The 13,840-nt window shown below is 46.7% G+C and overlaps 1 pseudogene; it reads right to left on the minus strand.

The window, feature by feature from the left end:
- Window positions 1-13,840, minus strand: part of LOC111973565 (MAGUK p55 subfamily member 7-like) — a 173,846-nt pseudogene that overhangs the window by 37,980 nt on the left and 122,026 nt on the right.

A 13,840-nucleotide genomic window follows, 5' to 3' on the forward strand; every position in this document is an offset into this window, starting at 1 on the left:
CACACTGAGAGCGAGAGGGGAAAGGGAAAGAAAGGAGCAGAAGTGGAGGCTAGAATGAATGGGACCTTCAGGAACAACGAATGAAAAAGAACTTGTCCCTTTAACCCGAATTGAATCCATATAACAGTCGGTAGGAAAGGAACAGCTACTGTATGGCAGGGGGCGAGGGACAGTGGCAGGAACAGCTACTGTATGGCAGGGGGCGAGGGACAGTGGTAGGAAGAGCGACTGTATGACAAGGGCGCAGGACAGATCTATGAAAAGGACTGAAGGGGACATGTGATGTCTCACCTACGTGGTATCCGCTTAAATAGAAACCAGAGCCATAGAACCAACCGTCATCCTCTGGTGTCGGTGACGAGAGAGGAGGAGAGAGAACAGCATGGTAGCCAGAAGAGAAGAACAGGAGTTAGACATCAGGCATCACAGATCCCAAAAAGAACCAGCAGGCCCACCCATCTACACAGACTGCCTGAACCCAGGTGACAGCACAGCCAGGCACCACAGAGGGAAGGGAGACAGACACAAACACAGGTAGCCCCAACACTCACCACGAGACTACACTTCACCTTTCCCGCTAATCAAGATAGATTTTCAGGAATACATTTTTACCTCACATATTCAAGACATCATGGACGGCCCATAGAACAATGTACATGATCTAGCCTGGTTCTGCGGCTAGCGATGCCATGGCACTACTACAGCATCATACATAGCATAAAGCTATGTTGTTACAAGCACCTACAGTATGGATGCATCCCAAATGGCACCCTATTCCCGATATAGTAAACTACTTTTAAGGTGAGCCCTACRGGGTGCCATTTGGGACACAGCCTATGCTATGCGTGTGAAGGGAGGGATAAGCCTCTATCCCTCGCTCGGTAAAATAATGTCTGTTTCAATGAAAGTGATAAGTGAAAGAGGAAGATTCGGCACAGAAAAGGCCAATAACCTTAAGCTCCTTTCCCAGGGAGCAGGAGTATTTAACAGAGACATTGACAGAGACACCCGATGTTCCTCTTTAAAACCGTTTCGGTAGACATGAGAAGACAGGCGAAYACAAACAGTAGAATATGGGGAGCGGGAGATGAGATGAGGGTAGAGGAGGTGAGCTATCCTCATCCCTGACATGCTAAGACACATTTTGCATCCCAAATGGCATCCTATTCCCTATGTAGTGCACTACTTTTACTGGGGCCCATAATGMACTACATAGAGAACAGGGTGACCATTTGGGATGCTGATACAGATACACAGCGATGTAATGTTAAAAGGCTGATCAGCGAATGTCAGGACTCATTGTTGGGGTGCTGGCTGGGTTGCCAACCAATGAGCTGCTATGTTGCTGGGTCCCCAGCCAGTGAGCTGCTATGTTGCTATGAGTCAGTCTAATAGGTGAGCAGCAGTTAGTCTGACAAGCACTATGTACCTTCTATTTCCTCAGCTTCAAGGGGGGCTGCGAAAGCAAGATATAAGAGAGAGAGAGGTGAACGTTGGAGAGAGAGGTGAACGTTGAAGAAGAGTGAACTTGATAGAGAGCGTGAACATTGGAGAGAGAGGTGAACGGTAGGAGACGAGAGTGTAACGTTTAGAGAGAGAGGTGAACGTTAGGAGAGAGAGTTGAACGTTGGAGAGAGAGTGTGACGTTTAGAGAGAGAGGTGAACGTTAGAGAGAGGTGAAAGCAAAAGGGATGAGAGAAGAGTAAAAGAGACGAGACACCTACCAAACTCAACTGCCGTATCGTCTTAGAAAAGCAAAGAAACAAAGGAAACAACATGGTTAAAATGGTTAAAATGTTTCATTAATAAAATAAACTGTGCATGTTGTCTGTTATTCATGGTGAGGTCACCACAGGAAGAACACATTRATGTGCATCCCAAATGGCACCCTACCCCTAGTGCACTACTTTTGACCTTTTTTACTTGATAGGCATTGAGGCAAAGTATCTAGAGAGTTCAGACACACTCATCACCACATAGTCCCTATATAGTGCACTATTATAGTGCCATTTGGGACGCACACAGAGTGTTTATCTCTAGTGATACAGACACTGTCMTGATGTGTAGCAGTATCACTAAACCCATCAACATGCCAAGCAGATGCAGGCCCATGCTACCCCACACAGCTGTCTGGTCAGGCCACAGCCCAGCAGTGACGAAGAGAAGAGWGATCTGTCCCAAATGGAACCCTATTACGTATCGTGCACTACTTTTGACCAGAGCAGATGGGGCACTATAAGAAGAGTGGAGGTCAACACACATCCCAGACCCATTTGGAGCYACTTAAAAAGCKTCCTTCCTGTCATGTGGTCCCAATCCCAGCAAAAAGGGTTACATTCAAAACATACAGGACTGCACCAACGAGATCCTCGAGCTTACCTTACAGCGGACCGCTTCTCCCAGAGCGCACTGGGAGATGTTGCATCACGCTACAAGGTAAATCGCTAGCCATAACAATAGTCAGGAATGATCACGGGAAATATGATTTATTCTTTCTCAAACCAGCGGTTAGGAGGTTAGGATACATGCTAAAAGCGTCTGGCGGTGACAGGTTGTTTTTAAGTGGGAGACTGGGAGAGGGTAATGTGAATTTGAAAGACTTTATCTGACAACTTGTTTCACATGTTAGTGTGTGGTCACAGCAATGCTGCCTCCTCCCACTGTAGTGTGACATCTGAAGTAACAGCAGCTTATGAAGAGACTAAAAGAGAGAGATCAGAGAACAGTGGCTGAGAAAGAGGAGGAGGGAAGGAGGGAGAGAGGAAGAGTGTGTGTAAACGAGAGACAAGAAAGGGTGAAAGGGGGAGGAAAAAAAGAGGGAGAGGATATGTGAGGGAAGTAGAGAATGTGCTTGACAGTGATATCTATTGACCTTCAAATATAACTGAAGTCATTACACTGGTACTCTGCTTTCATCTCGAGGCTATCTGCACCCGATGGGGAAAGTTAGAGCAATAGTTTAGTATCAACTATTTCTTCCTCTGCATTCCTTGCCTGATGGAAAACCATGCGATAACAGCACGCAGGATGAAGAATCCACAGGGAAAATCAGCAGGAGAGAGCTAAAAGTATGGTAACGACTAGTGAGACAGCGCTAGCCGGCCAAATTCTTAAAAGTTTTCGTTCATAAGAGACTTTGACATTTTGGTTCTCCAGACCTACATTTTGAGAGCAGTAGTGTGTCTACTCTAGAGAGACGAGAGAGTGAGTAAGTAGTGCTGGTATTGTCGTTACGCGCCGGGGCCTGCAGTGACAGTGGAGCCTATCATTTACTAGGGAGTCGAGCCATCATGGCCGCCCACGCTGCCTGTGGTTTCAGCTCTTACAGTGTAGGCAGATTGTCACTGGACACCTCACGGCTCTCTACGGAGACACACCGAGCCGTCATGGCCGCCGACCCTGCCTGTGGCTGCAGCTCTTACAGTGCAGTCAGACTGCAACTGGATGCCTCATGGCTCCCCACGAAGCCAGAGCGAAACACAGAGAGGATTGGTATCACGTCACAGAGCTCAACCAAGGAAACCTCACCAGAAAGGTGACAGAGGGGTGAGATGGAGGGGGGAAAGAGGGATAGATTGAGGGATAAATAAAAAGGGGGAGAGGGGACATTGCTTCACATCTAGCCTCTCTGGTGTCCCTGGGCTTGGATCTTGTGTCTGAGGGGGTCGACAGAGATGGTCGCCTCGCTTCGAGTTCTTAGGAAACTATGCATTATTTAGTTTTTTTATGTATTATTTTTTACATTGTTACCCCAGGAAATCTTAAGTCTTAGTTCATACAGCCGGGAGGAACTACTGGATATAAGAGCAACGTCAACTCACCAACAGTACGACCAGGAATACGACTTCCCGAAGCGGCTCCTCTGTTTCGACCACCACCCAGGACAATGGATCTAATCCTAGAAGCAGACCCAAAACAACAGGGCCGCAGAAGGAGCAGAYGAAGCGGCCATCTGGTCAGGCTCCGTAGACGTGCACATCGCCCACCGCTCCTATACTACTAGCCAATGCCCAGTCTCTTGACAACAAGGTAGACAAAATTCGAGCAAAGTTTGCCTTCCAGAGAGAYATCAGAGATTGTAACATTGTCACGGAAACATGGCTCTCTCGGGATATGCTGATATCGGTCCAGCCACCGGGCTTCTCCATGCATCGCGCTGACAGAGATAAACACCTCTCTGAGAAGAGGAAGGGCAGGGGTGTATGCTTCATGATTAACGACTCATGGTGTAATCATAACAACATACAGGAACTCAAGTCCTTCTCCTCACCCAACCTAGAATTCCTTACAATCAAATGCCGGCCATTTTACCTAAGAGAATTCTTGTCAGTTATAGTCACAGCTGTGTACATTCCCCCTCAAGCAGACACCAAGACGGCCATCAAGGAACTTCACTGGACTACATGCAAACTGGAAACCATATATCCTGAGGCTGCATTTATTATAACTGGAGATTTTAACAAAGCAAATTTGAGAACAAGGTTACCTAAATTCTACCAGCATATTGATTGCGCTACGCGTATGGGCAACACCCTCGACCACTGCTACTCTATCTTCCACGATGCATACGAAGCCCTCTCCCGCCCTCCCTTCGGCAAATCCGACCACGATGCCATCTTGCTCCTACCGTCTTATAGGCAGAAACTCAAACAGGATGTACCAGTGACGAGAACCATTCAACGCTGGTCCGACCAATCGAAAGCCACGCTTCAAGATTGTTTTGATCACGCGGACTGGAATATGTTCTGGTCAGCCTCAGAGAACAACATTGACCTAAACGCTGACTCAGTGAGTGCGTTTATAAAGAAGTGTATTGGAGATGTTGTACCCACTGTGACTATTAAAACCTACCCTAACCAGAAACCGTGGATGGATGGCGGCATTCACATAGAATCGCATTTAACTATAGAGGTCTGGGAATATGTCTGAATACAAACAGTGTAGTTATTCCCTCTGCAAGGCAATCAAACAAGCGAAATGCCAGTACAGGGACAAGGTGGAGTCGCAATTCAACGGCTCAGATACAAGACATATGTGGCAGGGTCTACAGGAAATCACAGACTAAAAAAAGAAAACCAGCAACGTCACAGACACCGACGTCTTGCTTCCAGACAAACTAAACACTTTCTTTGCCCGCTTTGAGGATAATACAGTGCCACCGACGCTGCCCGCTAACAAGGACTGCCCCYCCCTCCCTTCTCCGTGGCTGACGTGAGTAAAACATTTAAACACGTTAAACCTYGCAAGACTGCTGGCCCAGAAGGCATCCACAGCCGCGTCCTCAGAGCATGCGCAGACCAGCTGGCTGGTGTGCTTACGGACATATTCAATCACTCCCTATCCCAGTCTGTTGTCCCCACATGCTTCAAGATGGCCACCATTGTTCCTGTACCCTAGAAAGCAAAGACAACTGAACTAAATGACTACCGCCCCGTAGCACTCACTTCTGTCATCATGAAGTGCTTTGAGAGACTAGTCAAGGACCATATCACCTCCACCCTACCTGACACCATAGACCCACTTCAATTTGCATACCTCCCCAACAGGTCCATAGACGACGCAATCGCCATCACACTGCCCTATCCCATCTGGTGAAAAGGAATGCCTATGTAAGAATGCTGTTCATTGACTACAGCACAGCATTCAACACCATAGTACCCTCCAAGCTCATCATCAAGCGGGAGGCCCTGGGTCTCAACCCGTCCTGTGTAATTGGGTCCCGGACTTTCTGACGGGCCACCCCTAGGTGGTGAAGGTAGGAAACAACATCTCCACTTCGCTGACCCTTAACACTGGGGCCCCACAAGGGTGCGTGCTCATCCCCCTGGTATACTCCCTGTTCACCCACGACTGACTGCGTGGCCATGCACGCCTCCAACTCAATTAAGTTTTCAGACGACACAGTAGTGGGCTTGATCTTGTTGTTACCAACAACGACGAGACAGCCTACAGGGAGGAAGTGAGGGCACTCGGAGTGTGGTGTCAGGAAAACAACCTCTCACTCAACGTCCACAAAACAAAGGAGATGATTGTGGACTTCAGGAAACAGCAGAGGGAGCATTTAGATTTGTGTGTATGAGGTAGTTGTTGGGGAATTGTTAGATTACGTGTTAGATATTACTGCACGGTCGGAACTAGAAGCACAAGCACTTCGCTACACTYGCATTTACATCTGCTAACCATGTGTATGTGACAAATAAAAATGTATTTGATTAGAAAGGGGGGACTCTGACAGGGGAAGGCCTGGGTTGGTAGATGCTATGGTACTGCAGGAGCTGTGTGCTCCAAGAGACACAGACATATGGAGATGGTTTTAATCATTATCATCACCAGCCACTGACTGCACTGTGCTGCATGGTGCTGTAACACAAAACCTGCTTGACCAGGGAACTGGGCCAGGGACATCAGCTCGGTACTGTCCTATACTGCAGAAGTCTAATCTCCCTTCTCTGGTCAGTCATCCTCATGCAGTAAACGCTTTACCTGGCCACTCACTCAGTCAATCTTCCTCTCTCTCAATCTCTGTCTGTCTCTCCATCACCCTCTCCACCTTTGTCCCTCCCCGGCTCTCCCTCTCTCCCCGTCCGTCTACCTCTCTCCCTCCGTCCGTCTACCCCACTTGCCATCTCCCTCCTGGCAGCGAGGCCCATCTCTCAGCTATCTCCTTACCAGTAAAGAAGCTGTGGAATGACCTCCAGTCAACACCCTCTGAATGGTGAAGAGTTATTGGCTGATGTCACTCTGCTGCCTGGTGGGCCAACACACAGGCTACATCCACAATTGTACCCTACTCCCTATATAGTGCACTACGTTTGACCAGGGCCCATAGGGAATAGGATGCAATTCGGGATGCAACCACAGATGGAGATGGTCTTCCCTCCTCCTTCCCTTGAACAAACTCAACGTTTTTATAGCCAGGATGAGACCGGACCGGGTGGAATTTTCCAGATGACATGAAATTAGATCGTTTTCATACGTCGGGACGACGGAGATTGGAACGACGGCGGTTAGACAGATTGTTTACAGTCAGGCTGTAACTGCCGGTAACGAAGCTGGTCCGCATTAGGGCCTCTGTAATCTGTATATGATTGAGTTTTACATTGGATTTTCATATAAACATATATCTGGAAATGTATACGCAGAGATTAATAACTAACACACCATAACACTGCTGTGTTATAAGTTGTTCTGATGTTGAAGGATAATATTTCAGAGGGAAAATAATACATTCAAAATACATCGTCAAGGGTGGTCTCTAATAGAGATTATGGAGTCTTAACCTCCACGGCTGAAATGAAAATGGATTCAACTTTATTTGTCCTGCTTTGTCTGTGAGCATTTCAGTTGAGACTTGAAATAGTTGTATAAATTGAGGGAAGGCCAGGTCCAGAAGCACTTAGAAGAATCTGGGGCACTATTTAAGAGTGGTTCAATCTTTCAGCAGTTGGAGAGGGAGAGCGTGTGTTGGGTGAGACAACAGTAACCTGTGAGCGAGGAGAGAGACCAAGTAGGCTCAAGATGAGCTAAAGTACAACCACATGTTTGGCAGCTAGGCTAGCGCTCCTAACTACTGTACAATCAGACAGTGGAGTGATCGCATGTCAAACGTACGGAGAGACGTGCTATAATAACGTACGGAGAGACGTGCTATAATAAGTACGGAGAGACGTGCTATAACAACGTACGGAGAGACGTGCTATAACAACGTACGAGAGACTGCTATAATAACGTACGGAGAGACGTGCTATAATAACGTACGAGAGACGTGTTATAATAACGTACGGAAGACGTGTTCATAATAACGTACGAGAGACGTGTGTATGATAACGTACGGAGAGACGTCTATAATAACGTACGGAGAGACGTGCTATAATAACGTACGGGAGACGTGCTATAAAACGTACGGCGAGACGTGCTTATAACGTACGAGAGACGTGTTATAATAACGTACGGTGAGACGTGCTATATAACGTACTCGGAGAGACGTGCTATAATAACGTACGGAGAGACGTGTTATAATAACGTACGGAGAACGTTTATAAAACTACGGAGAGACGTGTTATAATAACGTACGGAGAGACGTGCTATAATAACGTACGGAGAGACCGTTTATAATACGTACGGAGAACGTGTTATAATAACGTACGCGAGACGTGCTATAATAACGTACGGAGAGACGTGTTATAATAACGTACGGAGAACGTGTTATTATAACGTACGCGACGACGTGCTATAATAACGTACGAGAGACGTGTTATAATAACGTACCGGTGAGACGTGCTATAATAACGTACGGAGAGACGTTGCTATATAACGTACGGAGAGACGTGCTATAATAACGTACGGAGAGACGTGTTATAATAACGTACGGGAGACGTGCTATAATAAACGTACGGAGAGACGTGCTATATAACGTACGGAGAGACGTTTATAATAACGTACGGAGAGACGTGCTATAATAACGTACGAGAGACGTGCTATATAAACGTACGGAGAGACGTGCTATAATAACGTACGAGAGACGTGCTATTAAACGTACGGAGAGACGTGCTATAATAACGTTACGGAAGACGTGCTATAATAACGTACAGGTAGACGTGCTATAATAACGTACGGAGAGACGTGCTATATAACGTACGGAGAGACGTTTATAATAACGTACGGAAGACGTGTTAAATAACGTACGGAGAGGACGTGTTTATAATAACGTGACGGAAGACGTGCTATAATAACTACGGGAGACGTGCTATAATAAACGTACGGAGACGTGTATAATAACTACGGGGAGACTGTACTATAATAACGTACGAGAGACGTGCTATAATAACGTACGGAGAGACGTGCTATAATAACGTACGAGAGACGTGCTATAAAACGTACGAGACGTGTTATAATAACGTACGAAGACGTGCTAAATAACGTACGGAGAGACGTGCTATAATAACGTACGGAGAGACGTGCTATAAACGACGGAGAACTGCTATAATAACGTAGGAGACGTGCTATTGTTCTACGTCTATAATAACGTAGGAGAGACGTCTATAATAACGTACGGAGAGACGTGCTATAATAACGTACACGAGAGACGTGCTATAATAAACGTACGGAGAGACGTGCATATAATAACGTACGAGAGACGTCTATAATAACGTACGGAGAGACGTGCTATAATAACGTACGGGAGACGTGCTATTAATAAACGTACGAGAAGACGTGCATATAATAACGTACGAAACGCTGCTATAATAACTACGGAGAGAGTGCTATAATATGTATGGAGAGACGTGCTATGTTCCTAGTAAATAACGTACGGAAGAGACGTGCTATAATAACGTACGGAGAGACGTGCTATAATAACGTACGAAAGACGGTGCTATAATTAAACGTACGAGAGACGTTGTATAATAACTGACGAGACTGATAACATATGAGCGTGATAATAACTACGGAACCTGCTAAATAACGTAACGGAGAACGGTGCTATAAAACGTAACGGAGAACTCTATAAAACGTACGGAGAGACGTGCTATAATAACGTACGGAGAGACGTGCTATAATAACGTACGGAGAGACGTGCTATAATAACGTATGGAGAGACGTGCTAGCTCAGGAAGCTGTCAGGGCTCTTTCAAAGAGGAGGGGTAGAGATGAGGATGGGTGGGTGGAAGAGAGAATAGGAGGAGAGGATAAGTAGAGGAGAGCAGACTGGATGAGAGCCAGAGGGACATGATGCAAGGTTTGGGCAAGGATGGAGGGAGGAGAGAGAGGGAGGGAGGGGTATCAAAACCAGCCTAGACTGTGTCATCCACCTTGAGATTCAGGGAAATTACTTTAACCTGGCCCTGCTTAAAGGCCTACAGCCTTTTATTACTAAATGTTAAGGCATTAAACTACATTATTCCAGTATAGGGTGCATCTTGGAAGGAGAAGGAGACTATTTATAAGGCGTAAATGTTCTGCGTAAACGGACACGGTTAAGTGACGCTAGACCGGCCGGTTCAGTCCAAGATCAATATTGTTCCTATGGAGCTAGCTCCTGGGCTGGAAACACTGAGGCCCCCAGACCCCGACACACACACGCACTGACGCATGCACACACACACACAGACGGATGCCAGACGCACACGCACCTCCCTCTGTAACAGCAGTCTCTTTGGTATCTTTCAATTAGATAATGCTTTATGACTATGAGGTTGCAGACAAACAGGCCTGTCTGAATAAGAGCCTGGTTTAAACGAAAGAAACTCACTCTCCCTCCCTCCCTTCTCTCCTTCTCCTGACCTGACAGTCCACAGGGTCACACACAGACGGTCCTTTTCTGCTCCCCTTTCTCTCTGGCTCCTCGTCTCTTCACTCCCACTACCATGTTCTGTCTCTCTCTTCCTAGCTTTCTGTCTCAGAGCGAATTGGTATGTATGGGTTCTTTACCCTGTGAACAGTGTTGCGGTAGGTAGCCTAGCATTGGGGCAGTAACCGAAATGTTGCTGGATCGAATTCCCGTGGGWTAACTGAACAAGGCAGTTAACCCACAGATCCCCGGTAGGCCGTCATTGTAAATAAGAATTTGTCCTTACCTGACTTGCCTAGTTAAATAAAGATAAATAGAAATGTGAGTGTACAGAACAGAGAGAAGGCTATTATCATCCCCTGGTCACACATCAAACCCTAGCAATGTACCACATGGCACCCTATTCCCTATAAAGTGCACTACTTTTGACCAGGGCCCACAGAGCATAGGGTGACATTTGGGACACCACCTGAGACTGTGGTCTGGGACTTCCTACTCAACACAGGTATATTCTATTCATCACACTGTATGGGCCGCCCAGTATTTACCATACACACAGGCATTACATACGACTGCTGCTGCTACTACCGCTGCTACTACTACTACTGCTACCACTGCTGCTACTACCGCTACTACTGCTGCTACCACTGCTACTGCTACTACTACTACTACTTCTGCTACTACCACTCCTACTACTGCTACTGCTGCAACTACTGCTACTACAACTACTGCTGCTGCAACTATAACTACTTCCGCTGCTATTCATATTACTGCTACTACTGCTACTCATATTACTGCTACTACTATTGCTCCTGGTACTACTACCACAACTACTGCTACTCCTGCTGCTACTACTACTACCGCAACTACTGCCGCTGCTACTGTTACTCCCACTACTACTGCTGCTACTACGCTGCTGCTACTACTACTACTGCTGCAACTAATACTGCGACTACTACTACCGCTACTACTACTACTACTGCTACTACCACCACAACTACTGCCACTACTACTACTGCCGCTGCTACTGCTGCTGCTGCTACTGCTGCTGCTGCAATTACTGCTGCTACTACTACAACAACTACTGCTGCAACTACTGCTGCTAYTACTACTACTGCTGCAACTACTGCCGCTGCAGCAATTACTGCCGCTACTGCTACTACTACTGCAATTACTGCCGCTACTACTACTACTGCCACTATTGCTGCTAAAATTACTGCCGCTATTGCTGCTACAATTACTGCCGCTACTACTACTGCTACTACCGCTGCAACTGCCGCTACTACTACTACTACTACTACTGCCGCTGCTACTACCACTGCCGCTACTACTACTACTACAACTGCTGCTACTACTACCACCACCACCACCGCTACTACTGCTACCACCACTGCTACTGCTACCACTGCTACTGCTACCACTGCTACTACTACTTCCACTACTACTAATGCTCCTACTACTACTACCGCTACTACTGCCGCTGCTACTACTACTGCCACTACAACTACTACTACCACTGCCGCAACTACTGCTACTACTACTACTACTACTACTGCCACTACAACTACTACTACCACTGCCGCAACTACTGCTACTACTACAAGTACTGCTGCTGCTACTCATATTTCTGCTACTACTGCTACTGTCGCTACTACTACTGCTCCTGCTACTACAACTACTGCCGCTGCTACTCATATTACTCCTACTACTGCTACTGTCGCTACTACTACTGCTGCCACTCCTACTACTACTGCTGCTACAACTACTGCCACTGCTACAACTACTGCCACTGCTACTACTACCACGCTACTGCTACTACCGCTGCTGCTACTACTACTACTGCAACTACTGCTGCTGCTACTTCTGCAATTACTGCTGCTACGACTACTATTGCTACTACCACTACTGCTGCTACTTCCACTACTGCCACTACTACTAATGCTGCTACTACTACTACCGCTACTACTGCTGCTACTACTACTACCGATACTACTACTACTACTACTACTACTACCTTTTACTGCTAGCATTCTACCTGGCGCTTACTACTACTGCTGATACAACTACTACTGCGCTACTACTACTACTACTGCCGCTACTGCTACTACATACACGACTGCCATGCTAATCCTGCCACAGCTTCATTACTAACTAACTACCGTTTCTACTACTTACCACCGTTCCACTACTTACTACTGCCACTGCAACTGCACTACTACTACTACTGCCACTGCTAGTACTACTACTATACTGCCGCTATTACTACTTTGCCGCTACTACTACTACTACTACTACTGATGCTACTACTACTGCACTTCTGCCGCTACTACTAACTTACTACTTGCTGCTGCTACTACTACTACTACTACTACTGCCAGCTACTACTACTGCCGCTGCAACTGCCGCTACTGCTGCAATTACTGCCCCACTACTACTACCGCTGGCTACTACTACTGCTACTACTAATACAGCAACTGCCGCCAATTACTTCCCTACTACTACTGCCACTATTACTACTACTGCGGCTCTACTACTACTACTGCTACTATTTACAACTGCTGCATATTTTACTGCCACTTACTTACTGCCTGTACCAACTACTACTTGCCGCTACTTTACTACTACTGCCGTATGCCTACTACTACTACGACTTGCCATTGCTACTGCCTCCACTGCTACTATTACTACTACTACGTTTCTTACTTACTCAGCTACTTACGTTTCCACTACTACTACTGCACTCGCAACTGCCACACTACTACTACTCTTGCCACTGCTGCACTACTTCGCTGCTACTACTACTGCCGCGTCTAATACTTCCGCTGCTACTACTACTAGCCGCTACTTACTACTGATACTGCCGCTACTACTACTACTGATACTGCCGCTACTACATACTACTGCACTTCGCCACCTACCTGCCGCTTACTACTACTACTATGCCGCTGCTAACTACTGCTGCTACTACTGCGGCTTAACTACTACTACCGCAGCTACTACTACTACCGCCGCTGCTACTACTGCTGCTCTACTACTGCGGCTACTACTACTACCGCCGCTACTACTACTACCGCGCCACTTACTTACACTACTACTACTACTACTACTACTACTACTACTACTACTACTAACTACTAACTACTACTTACTGTCGCTATACTACTACTGTCGCTACTACTACTAACTACTACCGCTACACTGCCGGCTACTACTTACTGCCACTTGGCTATACTACTACTGCCCGCTGCTACAGCTGCTGCTACTGCAATTACTGCCGCTACTACTACTACTACTACTACCGCTGCGGCTAACTACTTACTGTGCTACTACTACTGCACGCTACTACTACTACTACTATTACTGCCACTACTACGCCGCTACTACGACTGCCACTTCTGCCGCTGCTACCTATTACTACTTACTACCGCCGCATTACTACTACTACTGCCGCTAACTACTTACTACTAACTGCGCTATAACTACTACTACTTCTTGCTACTTACCTACTATGCTACTACTACTACCACGGCTACTGTACTACTACGGCCATTT

The sequence above is a fragment of the Salvelinus sp. IW2-2015 genome, linkage group LG14 (genome assembly GCF_002910315.2).
Source record: "Salvelinus sp. IW2-2015 linkage group LG14, ASM291031v2, whole genome shotgun sequence".
Classification (NCBI taxonomy): domain Eukaryota; kingdom Metazoa; phylum Chordata; class Actinopteri; order Salmoniformes; family Salmonidae; genus Salvelinus; species Salvelinus sp. IW2-2015.